Below are 14092 nucleotides of genomic sequence, written 5' to 3' on the forward strand. Positions count from 1 at the left end.
CCATAACTGCTGGGTGGTTGACTCACAAACTGGAGAACACTTATACCACAGAAGTCCACCCACTGGAGTGAAGGTTCTGAGCCCCACGTCAGGCTTCTAACCTGGGGGTCCAGCAACAGGAGAAGGAATTGCCAGAGGATCAGACTTTGAAGGCGAGATTTGACTGTAGGATTTTGACGGGACTGCGAGAAACAGAGACTCCACTCTTGGAGGGCACACACAAAGTACTGTGCATATCGGGTCCCAGGGGAAGGAGCAGTGACCCCCATAGGAGACTGAACTAGACCTATTTGCTAGTGTTGGAGGGTCTCCTGCAGAGGCAGAGGGTGGCTGTGTCTCACCATGTGGACAAGGACACTGGCAGCAGAAGTTCTGGGAAGTACTCCTTGGTGTGAGCCCTCCCAGAGTCCGACATTAGCCCCACCAAAGAGCCCAGGTAGGCTCCAGGGTTGGGTCACCTCAGGCCAAACAACCAACAACGAGGGAACCCAGCCCCACCCATCAGCAGACAAGTGGATTAAAGTTTTACTGAGCTCTGCCACCAGAGCAACAGCCAGTTCTACCCACCACCAGTCGCTCCCATCAGGAAAGTTGCACAAGACTCTTAGATAACCTAATCCACCAGAGGGCAGACAGCAGAAGCAAGAAGAACTACAATCCTACAACCTGTGGAACAAAAACCACATTCAGAAAGATAGACAAGATGAAAAGGCAGAGGGTTATGTACCAGATGAAGGAACAAGATAAAACCCCAGAAAAACAACTAAATGAAGTGGAGATAGGTAACCTTCCAGAAAAAGAATTCAGAATAATGATAGTGAAGATGATCCAGGACCTCCAAAAAGAATGGAGGCAAAGATCAAGAAGATGTAAGAAATGTTTAAAAAAGACCTAGAAGAATTAAAGAACAAACAAACATAGATGAACAATACAATAACTGAAATGAAAACTACACCAGAAGGAATCAATAGCAGAATAACTGAGGTAGAAGAACAGATAAGTGACCTGGAAGACAGAAAGGAGGAATTCACCTCTGCGGAACAGAATAAAGAAAAAAGAAATAAAGACAGCCTAAGAGACCTCTGGGACAACATTAAATGCAACAACACTCACATTATAGGGGTCTCAGAATGAGAAGAGACAGAGAAAGGACCAGAGAAAATATTTGAAGAGATTATAGTCGAAAACTTCCCTAACATGGGAAAGGAAATAGCCACCCAAGTCCAGGAAGCGCAAAGAGTCCCATAAAGGATAAACCCAAGGAAATACACTGAGACATAGTAATCAAATTGGCAAAAATTAAAGACACAGAAAAATTATTGAAAGCAGCAAGGGAAAAATGACAAATAATATACACGGGAACTCCCATAAGGTTAAGAGCTGATTTCTCAGCAGAAACTCTACAAGCCAGAAAGGAGTGGCATGACATATTTAAAGTGATGAAAGGGAAGAACCTACAACCAAGATTACTCTACCCAGCAAGGATCTCATTCAGATTCGATGGAGAAATCAAAAGCTTTACAGACAACCAAAAGCTAAGATAATTCAGCACCACCAAACCAGCTCTACAACAAATGCTAAAGGAACTTCTCTAAGTGGGAAACACAAAAGAAGAAAAGGGCCTACAAAAACAAACCCAAAACAATTAAGAAAGTGGTAATAGGAACATACATATTGATAATTACCTTAAACGTGAATGGATTAAATCCTCCAACCAAAAGACACAGGCTTGCTGAATGGATACAAAAACAAGACCCATATATATGCTGTCTACAAGAGACCCACTTCAGACCTAGGGACACATACAGACTGAAAGTGAGGGGATGGAAAAAGATATTCCATGCAAATGGATATCAAAAGAAAGCTGGAGTAGCAATACTCATATCAGATAAAATAGACTTTAAAATACAGAATGTTACAAGAGACAAGGAAGGACACTACATAATGATCAAGACATCAATCCAAGAAGAAGATATAACAATTATAAATATATATGCACCAAACATAGGAGCACCTCAATACATAAGGCAACTGCTAACAGCTATAAAAGAAGAAATCGACAGTAACACAATAATAGTGGGGGACTTTAACACCTCACTTACACCAATGGACAGATCATCCAAACAGAAAATTAATAAGGAAACCCAAGCTTTAAATGACACAATAGACCACATAGATTTAATTGATATCTATAGGACATTCCATCCAAAAACAGCAGATTACACTTTCTTTTCAAATGCGCACAGAACATTCTCCAAGATAGATCACATCTTGGGTCACAAATCAAGCCTCAGTAAATTTAAGAAAATCGAAATCATATTAAGTATCTTTTCTGACCATAATGCTATGAGATTAGAAATCAATTACAGGGAAAAAAAGTAGAAAGCACAAACACATGGAGGCTAAATAATATTTTACGAAATAACCAAGAGATCACTGAAGAAATCAAAGAGGAAATCAAAAAATACCTAGAGACAAATGACAATGAAAACATGATGATTCAAAACCTATGGGATGCAGCAAAAGCAATTCTAAGAGGGAAGTTTATAGCAATACAATCCTACCTCAACAAACAACAAACATCTCAAATAAACAATCTAACCTTATACCTAAAGGAACTAGAGAAAGAAGAACAAAATAACCCCAAAGTTAGTAGAAGGAAAGAAATCATAAAATCAGAGCAGAAATAAATGAAATAGAAACAAAACAATAGGAAAGATCAATAAAACTAAAAGCTGGTTCTTTGAGAAGATAAACAAACTTGATAAACCATTAGCCAGACTCATCAAGAAAAAAAGGGAGAAGACTCAAATCATTAAAATTAGAAATGAAAAAGGACAAGTTACAACAGACACCGCAGAAATACAAAGCATCCTAAGAGACTACTACAAGGAACTCTATGCCAATAAAGTGGACAGCCTGGAAGAAATGGACAAATTCTTAGAAAGGTATAACCTTCCAAGACTGAACCAGGAAGAAATAGAAAATATGAACAGACCAATCACAAGTAATGAAATTGAAACTGTGATTAAAAATCTTCCAACACACAAAAGTCCAGGCCCAGATGGCTTCACAGGTGAATTCTATCAAACATTTAGAGAAGAGCTAACACCCATCCTTCTCAAACTCTTCTAAAAAATTGCAGAGGAAGGAACACTCCCAAACTCATTCTATGAGACCACCATCACCCTGATACCGAAACCAGACACAGATACTACAAAAAGAGAAAATTACAGACCAATATCACTCATGAATATAGATGCAAAAATCCTCAATAAAATACTAGCAAACAGAATCCAACAACGCATTAAAAGGATCATACACCATGATCAAGTGGGATTTATCCCAGAGATGCAAAGATTCTTCAATATACACAATCAATGTGATACACCATATTAACAAATTGAAGAAGAAAAACCATATGATCATCTCAATAGATGCAGAAAAAGCTTTTGACAAAATTCAACACCCATTTATTATAAAAACTCACCAGAAAGTGGGCATAGAGGGAACCTACCTCAACATAAAAAGGGCATATATGACAAACCCACAGCAAACATCATTCTCAATGGTTAAAAATGAAAGCATTTCCTCTAGCATTTCCTCTAAGATCAGGAACAAGACAAGGATGTCCACTCTCACCACTATTATTCAGTATAGTTTTGGAAGTCCTAGCCACAGCAATTAGAGAAGAAAAAGAAATAAAAGGAATACAAATTGGAAAAGAAGAAGTAAAACTGTCATTGTTTGTAGATGACATGATACTATACATAGAAAATCCTAAAAACGCCACCAGAAAACTACTAGAGCTAATCAATGAATATGGTAAAGGTGCAGGATACAAAATTAATGCACAGAAATGTCTTGCATTCCTATACACTAATGATGAAAAATCTGAAAGAGAAATTAAGGAAACACTCCCATTTACCACTGCAACAAAAAGAATAAAATACCTAGGAGTAAACCTACCTAGGGAGACGAAAGACCTGTATGCAGAAAACTATAAGACACTGATGAAAGAAATTAAAGATGATACCAACAGATGGAGAGATATACCATGATCTTGGATTGGAAGAATCAATATTGTGAAAATGACTATACTAACCAAAGCAATCTACAGATTCAATGCAATCCCTATCAAATTACCAATGGTATTTTTTACAGAACAAGAAAAAAAATCTTAAAATTTGTTTGGAGACACAAAAGACCCTGAATAGCCAATGCAGTCTTGAGGGAAAAAATTGGAGTTGGAGGAATCATGCTCCCAGACTTCAGACTATACTACAAAGCTACAGTAATCAAGACAATATGGTACTGGCACAAAAACAGAAATATAGATCAATGGAACAGGATAGAAAGCCCAGAGATAAACCCACGCACATATGGTCAACTAATCTATGACAAAGGAGGCAAGGATATACAATGGAGAAAAGACAGTCTCTTCAATAAGTGGTGCTGGGAGAACTGGACAGCTACATGTAAAAGAATGAAATTAGAACACTCCCTAACACCGTACACAAAAATAAACTCAAAATGGATTAGAGACCTAAATGTAAGACTGGAGACTATAAAACTCTTAGAGGAAAACATAGGAAGAACACTCTTTGACGTAAATCATGGCAAGATCTTTTTTGATCCACCTCCTAGAGTGATGGAAATAAAAACAAAAATAAACAAATGGGACCTAATGAAACTTAAAAGTTTTTGCACACACACACACAAAAAAAGTTTTTGCACAGCAAAGGAAACTACAAACAAGATGAAAAGACAACCCTCAGAATGGGAGAAAATATTTGCAAATGAATCAACAGACAAAGGATTAATCTCCAAAATATGTAAACAGCTCATGCAGCTCAACATTAAAAAGCAAACAACTCAGTCCAAAAATGGGCAGAAGACCTAAATAGACATTTCTCCAAAGAAGACATTTCTCCAAAGAAGACATACAATGGCCAAGAAGCACATGAAAAGCTGCTCAACATCACTAATTATTAGAGAAATGCAAATCAAAACTATTATGAAGTATCACCTCACACCAGTTAGAATGGGCATCATCAGAAAATCTGCAAACAACAAATGCTGGAGAGGGTGTGGAGAAAAGGGAACCTTCTTGCACTGTTGGTGGGAATGTAAATCGATACAGCCACTATGGAGAACAGCGTGGAGGTTCCTTAAAAAACTAAAAATAGAGTTACCATATGACCCAGCAATCCCACCACTGGGTATATACCCAGAGAAAACCATAATTCAAAAAGACACATGCACCCAATATTCACTGCAGCACTATTTACAATAGCCAGGACATGGAAGCAACCTAAATGCCCATCGACAGATGAATGGATAAAGAAGATGTGGTACATATATACAATGGAATATTAGCCATAAAAGAATGAAATCAGGTCATTTGTAGAGATGTGGATAGATCCTGAGACTGTCATACAGAGTGAAGTAAGTCAGAAAGAGAAAACAAATATATTAACGCACATATGTGGAACCTAGAGAAATGGTTCAGATGAACTGGTTTGCAGGGCAGAAATTGAGACACAGATGCAGAGAACAAACATATGGACACCAAGGGGGGAGAGTGGCGTTGGGCGGGGTGTCATGGCAGTGTGATGAATTGGGAGATTGGGATTGACATGTATACACTAATATGTACAAAATGGATCACTAATAAGAACCTGCTGTATAAAAAGCAAATAAAATTAAATTTAAAAAGGAAATGGTAAGAAGACCATTTTTCTTTTCTTTTTGGCCGTGCCCTCCGGCTTGTGGGATCTTAGTTTCTCGACCAGGGATCAAACCAGTGCCCCCTGCAGTGGAAGCCTGGAGTCCTAACCACTGAATTGCTGGGGAATTCCCAAGACCATTTTTCTTTTAATTAAATAGTTTTATTTAAATTATTTTCTCACTGGGACTTCCCTGGCTGTCCAGTGGTTGAGACTCCACGCTTCCACTGCAGGGAGTGCAGGTTTGATCCCTTGTCGGGGAACTAAGATCCCGCATGCCACATAGCCAAAAAATTAATTAATTAATTAATTAAATCATTTCCTCACCAAAGTCCCAGCCATCAGATTTGCTACCAGTATTTGGATATGCTAGTATGGTCAGTGGATTATGGAATGCTCTGAGATTCCTTAAGCAAGTTTAAGAGCCCAGGAAAGATCATCCATTTGTAAAGCATTTCCTCTGCCTCATGATCTAGTCTTTCACCCCTAAAGTTTCTAAAATTCAGCAATCAGTCCAGCACGCCATGACTTACCAAAGAACTCAGGTATTGGAATTAGAATGCCAGTACGTGATTCTTCACATCACTAGAATTGCCAGGGGAATCCACACCTGCCACTGCAGTTCATATGTTCTTTCCCCAGGGAGAGAAGCTGGGTTGATATGAGAAAGTTACCTGGCAACTGCATTACCAGAGAAAAGATGATCAATGATTTTAGGGCTACTTTCTAAAGAGTCTTGTGTCCTTCACAGCACCTAAACACATGCCTTATACATAGTAGATGCTCAATACTTAGTGAGTTGAATTAATTAACAAGCCCCATGAATCTCCCTTTTTCACACTAGGAACTAAAAATGTCACATGAACCATTTTCATATTTGCCACTTTGGGGTCATCCTGTCACTTGGACAATGCTGAACAAACAATGACGTTTCCCCTCTTTCCACATTTGCATAATGCCTCCCCAAAGACATCTAGTTATATTGTCCCAGCCTGAATTTGTTTTTCTAGTTGTAGATCAGAACCATGACCTATTGTCTCTGTTCCTTACCCAGTAATACTGAAGTATGTCTCCAGGACTAGCCACCTAGCAGCATAATCTTGGTGAGCTCATCAAAGTCCAGAGTCGTGCAGGCTCAAAAGTTTTATTGATCAGCACACTCAGATTAGATGAAGTTCTCAGGAGGTAGAATCACAATGACTAAACTCCTAAGTTGATATACACACCAGAATGCCAGTTGATTAATTTATGAGAATTGTATTTTCCAAGGAGATATCCCCTAGCTAATTCGTTTAAATTGCAAAATTACTTGGGGGAAAATAGGAAGAAAATAGACAGGCGTTCTTCAGACACTTCAGAGTTTTGCAGAGTCTCCCTACGGAAAGTACAGGACGTTTTGAATCTAACTTGCATTTAGGGGCATAGTAAGACACAGAGAATTACAGGGAGGAGAAAAAGCTTGGGACATGAATGCATCATGGGGATCACATACGCCATCATCAAAGTGTACACATATTCATCTTCCATTCTCAGTGGTGTGCTTGAAACAAAGTCAAAAATTGGGAAAAAAGCCATTAAATGTGAGGAAAGCTCCTTGTTATTAAGGACTTTGACGTTCCATTTCTAGGGTTTCAGAAGAAAAAATATGTTTTGTGTCTTATTCAGTTGGATATTCAAAAAAATGCAAAACAAAAGATGTACCAAGAACTATAGAAGGTTCACCAACCTTAGTAAAATATAAATGTAGAGAATTTGAATATGCTAGTGTGGTCATTAGATTTAAGTGAATTTAAGAGCCCGTCTCTTAGAGCCTTTCACAGAGTCTGTCCAAGTCCCACCTTGCCCTGTATCCTAGCAAAGTGAGTGCAATGACTAAATTTTGAACCTGTCAATGAAGGGAGTCAGTCCTTTTTCCGTCTTCACAGACTTCAGTTTCAATTACATGGCTGTGGTTAGGAGATGTTGGAATAAAGGAGATGGTGAGAAATAAGAATTGGAAAGTGGCTTTGGCTTGGTGAGCTTATGCTCTAGTATGTGAATGCTAAATTACAGGCTAATTTGGACACTCCATTAACGATTGGGTGGAGAAATCCAGTTTATTTGACTATATAGATGGGTTGAGCACATCAACTTTACTGAGTACTTATCCTGGGCTATGTAACAATCTAAACCCTTTATAGGATCAACTCCTTTAATCCTCACAACAACCTACACCATCCCCATTTTAAGATGAGGACATTGGAGCACAAGAGGAAATGTGCTCCCAGTACACAGTGGTAGGTCTGGGAATCAAACCCAAGTACTCTTGACTCTAAAGCTTGTGCCTTTTCCAAATTTTTTTCTTTGTGTAATAATCACAAACTTACAGAAATGTTGGAAGCATGATATAAAGGACTTTCTCTCCCTGGATCATTTGAGAGTAAGTTGACAGCATGATACTCTGTCTTCCCCAAATATTTTACTGTGTATCTCTAACAAACAAGGACGTTCTCCTACAGGACCACCATGTAGCCATCAAAATTACTAAATGAACATCAATACATTATATTATTTAATCCTGAGACCCCATTCAGCTTTTGCCAGTTGTCCCAACAATGCATTTCATAGCAAAAGGATTCTGTTCAAAATTACACATTGCATGTAGTTGTCATGTCTCCTTAGTCTCTGCCAGTCTGAAATTGTTCCTCTGTCTTTTCTTGACTTTCGTGACCCTGACACTTTAAAAGATCATCCAGTTATTTAGTAGAACATAGCTCAATTTCAGTTTTTTCCTCATAGTTAGATTCAGGTCATCTTTGTCAGGAATTCCACACATGTGATGTTGCATTCTTCTTATCGTATGCTGTCAGGTGGTGCTATGGACTGAATTTGTACCCCACCTGAAAATTCATATATTGAAACCCTAAACCCCAATGTAATTAATTGTATTTGAACATAGAGCCTTTAGGAGGTAATTAGGGTTAAGTGGTATCATAAGGGTGTGCCCCTCATCTGATGGGATTGGTGACCTTACAAAGAGAAGAAGGAGAGGGAGATCTTTCTCTCTCCACACACAGTCAAAGGAAAGGCCAACTGTAGACAAAGCAGCCTTCTGCAAGCCAGGAACGAGCCCTCACCAGAAACTGAATCCTGCCAGAACCTTAATCTTGGGTTTCCAGGCTCCATAATTGTGAGAAAATTAATTCCTATTGTTTAAGTCACTCAATCTGTGGTATTTAGTTATGGCAGCCTAAGCAGACTAAGACAGGTGGTGTAAATTTCAATGTCTTCAGACTAAGACAGGTGTTGTAAATTTCAATGTCTCCCATTACTAGTGATGCTACTTGGATCACTAAATGAAGGTGGTGTCTGCTAGGCTTTTCCATTATTTCCTATTTTGTAATTAATAAGCATTTTACAGGGAAATACTTTGAAACTACTTAAATATCCTGATACTAATGAAACTCAATTTAATCTTTTATTTATTTACATCTTACAGAATCAATGTTTCCTATTCTATTCTATGGTTTATAACTTCTTAATATCATTATATTTTTGTCCCTTGTTTCATCACTGGGAGTCCATTCAAACTGGCTTTTGTGTTTTTTGACTTGTCCCCATATTCCTTGAGCATTTCCTTGCTTTCCGCCACATCAAGATGTCCCAGGCTTATGTTTTATTAACCCTCTCTAGCACTCTGTTTCATCATCTGAAATGTGGATATAGTAAATGGCAGGAACAATGTAAGGATCAAAGTAGATAGTGCATGTGCGAGTGCTTAGAGAAAACTGCTCAGTGTTGTACTTAATCAAAGATGGTATACTTACCCTAAGGAGGTTTATCAGTCTATATCACATCCCAGCTCCCTCCATTTATATCCTGATGGAGTACTACTCTCACTGTGCAACCAGATTGTTTATAAATGATGGATGGATGAAGTGGGGCCAGAATAAAGGCAGAGAGAGCCTCCACTTTTCTTTCCCACACACTCTTATCCCAACCCATGAGCTCCCTCTTCAGAATATATTCAGAATATCCCAATCCAGAATCACACACACACACACACACAGACACACACACAGACACACACACACGAAAATTAGGAAAGTATTTGAATGTCCATCAAAAGGGAAATGATTGAAGATTGAACACATAATGGTAAATGCCAAACACAGGAGTTTAAAAAAAAAAAAGATGAGGTTGATATATTGAAACAGAAAAACTTGTAAGATATACTAAGTAGACAAAATTACAGATTAAGATCCAGCAAGACATACACACTAATGACAGTTATTTCCTCTGGAGAGGGAGTGTAACTTGGGAGTTAAGGGATGAGAGGCTTCATTTTTAAATGAGAATGTTTTGCGATACTTGTGGAATATGAAAAAATTAAAACAGAGGGAAGAAAAGCATTGGGTTAGAAGCGAGTTCTAGTCCTACTTCTGTGATTAGACAGTCACTTAAACTGTCGCAGTTTTCTCGTCTGGAGGACGGTAATAGTACTGGCTTCATAGGATTGGTGTGAGGATAAGTTACTGTGTACGTGTATAAAACTGTGCCAAACATATAGTAAGCGTTACGTATTTTTGATACTGTCATTGTCTCATCTGTAAGTAGGGTATGAGTCTAGGTAGGCCTGGTACAAAGACCCTTCCAAGTAAGAGAAGTGGAACATCCTGTCGAGCAGAACAGCAGCAGTAACCAATAGGAGGGATTAACAAACGTCCAGATCCAGGGCCCCAGGTTTTCGAACAGCGTTATTGGTCCAGGTTATGACGCAAACGGGGAACCCGTCTCCTCATTGGGGAAGACTGCTGTCGATTAGCGGGGGGGCGGAACCAGCTGGGGAGGGTTGTGCGTATCCGGCGACGCTGTTTTCCGGCTTAGCCCTTGCGCATTCGTCAGGCTTTCTGGAAGTCCCGGCCTGCCCCGCGGCAGCTTCAGGCCGCGCGCTCTGGGAAATGCGACCAGGTGGGTGAGTCGCGCGTTTGAGGCTTTTCGCGGCGGGGCGGGCTGGAGCTCTGGGCTCCGCCCTCTCCCCTGAGGCTCTCATGATGTCCTGGGTCTTGTGACGGGAAGGCTCTCAGTGGCCGTGACCCGGTGCTTCCTCCCTCTGTTTGGAGAGGCCTGGGAACATGGTAGGCTGGTGTACGGGACCTGTCGCCCTTTGGAGGCTCCTGTCCGCTCTCTTTCCCCGCGAAGTGTGCTTTGAAAGGCGGAGAGCCTTTTACCCTTGTGCTTTACGTGAATAAAACACTGGTTCACCGAGGCCCTATCGCGTCCTTGTGCGCCCTTGTGTTGGGCAGTGAGGACGCGAACACAGCTCAGACATGCTCCTTGCACTCAGAGAGCTCCCAAACTGTGGAGTAGATAAACTTGCAGAAACAAGTTCTGGTGTTAGGTGGAGTAAGAGAAGGCTCCCTGAGAAAGAGTTACAGACAGGGCCGAGGAGTTCAGAGCGTCAAGGAAGCGTCAAGAAGGTGGTGATGGTGCTGTTACCAATCCTCTTCCAGTGGGTTTTTTGTCTTCTTTGATGGACTCCACTCATGAGAACATAAAATTTACCGTATTTCTAATTTCTAGGCTTAGGTGCCCTTCCTCCCTAGCTTGGGAGGAATGGAGATTGGCAGCCCCTGGTGTTCAGTTTCTCTGGAAAGAATGAAATCAGGTCTTGGGAAAAGGTTAGAGGGCAAAGACACTATGGAAAGCAGAGAGCCTGTTCCACGATGTGGGACCAGTTCACCTGTGCTGGATTGTAGACCATGTGTAGGAGAGTGCGCAGTGAGACTGGAGCAGTAGGTTAGATCTAGAATCCAGGGAGAGCCTTTGCAAGTTAGGAGATCTTGACTTATTTCAGTGGTATTAGGAAGTCTTGAAGGCTTTTGAGCAGAGCAGTTTACACAATTGAATTAGATTTGTAGAAAGTCAAGAGATCCAGATCTGCTTTGTAGGAAGATCAGGTAGATAGATGGAAGACTCTTGTACCAGCCTGGCCTAATGATGTGTCCCTGACCAGGGGTTCTCAACCAGGGAAGATTTTGACCCTCCAAAGATATTTGGCAAAATCTGGAGTAGTCTTGTCATAACTGACAGGTGCTCCTGACATCTAGTGGGTGGAGACAAGGGGTGCAGCTAAACAGCCTACAATGCATAGGACACCCCCCCAACCCCCCACCCCGACCCACACAGACAACAAAGACCTGTCTGGCCCCAAATGTCAATACTGTAGTGCTGAAGTTCAAGGGAATTCCCTGGAGGTCCAGCAGTTAGGACTCCACACTTCCACTGCAGGGGGCAGGGGTTCGATCCCTGGTCGGTGAACTAAGATCCTGCGTGCTGCACAGCATAGCCAAAAAACAAAAACCTGAGCTTTAAAACAACAACAAAAAATAGTGCTGAAGTTCAGAAATGCAACCTTAGAGCGATAGAAGTGGAAACGAAGGGGAGACAGATCTCAGAGACGTCTCAGCCAGAGACCAGTCTTCGCCTCCTTTCATATTATTTACAATGCTTAAGTACTTTAAGCAGTCAATCAGGTCTAAAGACCCAGACTTCCTTGTCTTTTTTCACCCTTTCATTCCTTTGCAAAATATTTATTTTGCATGAGACACTATTCAAGGTGCTGTGATTCAGCAATGAACAAAACAAATTACCTGCTCTCCAAGAACCTTACATTCTTGTAGGGATGACAGACATGAAACCAATAAATATATATCAAGTAGTGAGATATGCTATAAAGAAGTTCCTGTAAGATAGAGCTTCTGTTATTATCACCACAGACCATTTACTCTGCATCTTGTAAGTGCCAAGCACTGGCCAGATGCTTTACAAATAGCATTTCTAATCTTTTTCTGTATGCTGCAGGATTGGTATAGTTATGCTCAGATGAGAAAAAGCAGCTTAGAGAAGTTGAGTATTTTGCCCCACATCAGTTAATGAGGAGTTGAGCTGGCACTGGAAACTGGATCCACCTGACTGTGAGATTTCCATTAGGACACTGTCTGACTTGAATGGGAGCGCAGTGGTTGAGAGTCCGCCTGCCGATGCAGGGGACGCGGATTTGTGCCCAGTCCGGGAAGATCCCACGTGCTGCGGAGCGCTGGTCCCATGAGCCATGGCCACTGAGCCTGCGCGTCCGGAGCCTGTGCTCCGCAGCTGGAGAGGCCACAACAGTGAGAGGCCCGCGTACCGCAAAAAACAAAACAAAACAAAAAAAACTATACCTTCTCACCCAAACTTAGCAAAGTGAAGTAGAAATGAAGTTCTTATTGGAGAGGCCTAGCTGGAAGTGATTCTCCATATTGTAGGAACTACATTTGAGAACACATGAGCCTCAGTTGAATTTGTCTTCATTACTCACATCCTCTCAGGTGGCTGATGGCAGGTTCTGACATCTCAGAGAGGTTGGCAACTTGGAGGTCTCCCACCAGCTCTTCAGACTCTCACGATATTGGCAACTGCTGGGCCTCACTCACAAGCTTTCAGCTAGCTCTGGGAGCTGTGCTTATGATGGCTGCAGCCCAAACTACATCAACGAGAAGATCCTGGAGCTGAAGCAATTCCCGACACGTCTTCCTTTCTGCATAGGAAGATCCAAGCCTGGATGAGGGTGCATCATCCAGGAAGCGTTGAGAAGGCAGTGACCTTGGTGCAGCATTTAGAGTGAGAACCCAGGAGATGAAGGCAATGGTGAGAAGGGGAGTAAGGAAAGAGAAATGGGATCAGGTTGGAGAGGGCCTGGGTTAGGGGACAAGCAGTTGGAACAAGGTGGAAAAACTTGATTTAGCTGTTGCTTGTCAAGCACTTGTTTGTTTTCATTATTGGTGTCCATGCCAGCTTTTAAGAGAACAGATTTTCTTTCCCCTTTGAAGGAAGGAGGGTGGGTGGAGAGAGAGTTTGGACCCTCATCAATCACCGAGCTTTCAGTAGGTCTCAGCTGCCAAGAATAAAGGAAGGGAAGTATTTGTCCCTGTAGAACTCAGGCTTTCTCCTCTGCAGGTTATAACTCTCTGTAAACGAGAGTCTTCTGGTTCTTGACATGCCTGTTGAAGACAGAGGGATTGTAACGCTCAGCTAGCTGTGGGAACTTTGGTTACGTCCTCAGGGTCTGGGTCACACCTCTCACAAAACAGATAAACAAAACCGGATTTCTGGTCAGGAGAGGGCCAGACTGGGACCTACTGAGGACTGATAGTAGTGCTGCAAGATATAACAGCGCTGTGGGGCCCTGGGCAGGGGCTTCCCCAGACCTCCCAGCACTGCCCTGAGCACACAGGACTTGGAAGCACTCTCTGCTGTTCTGCTCAGCCACACACATCATATTCCTCAATCAAGTTTCTAACTCTGGCTTTGCAGGAATCTCCGTTCCTATACTTTTCCTCCCT

Source organism: Stenella coeruleoalba (genome assembly GCF_951394435.1).
Source record: "Stenella coeruleoalba genome assembly, chromosome: 15".
In the NCBI taxonomy this organism is placed as follows: domain Eukaryota; kingdom Metazoa; phylum Chordata; class Mammalia; order Artiodactyla; family Delphinidae; genus Stenella; species Stenella coeruleoalba.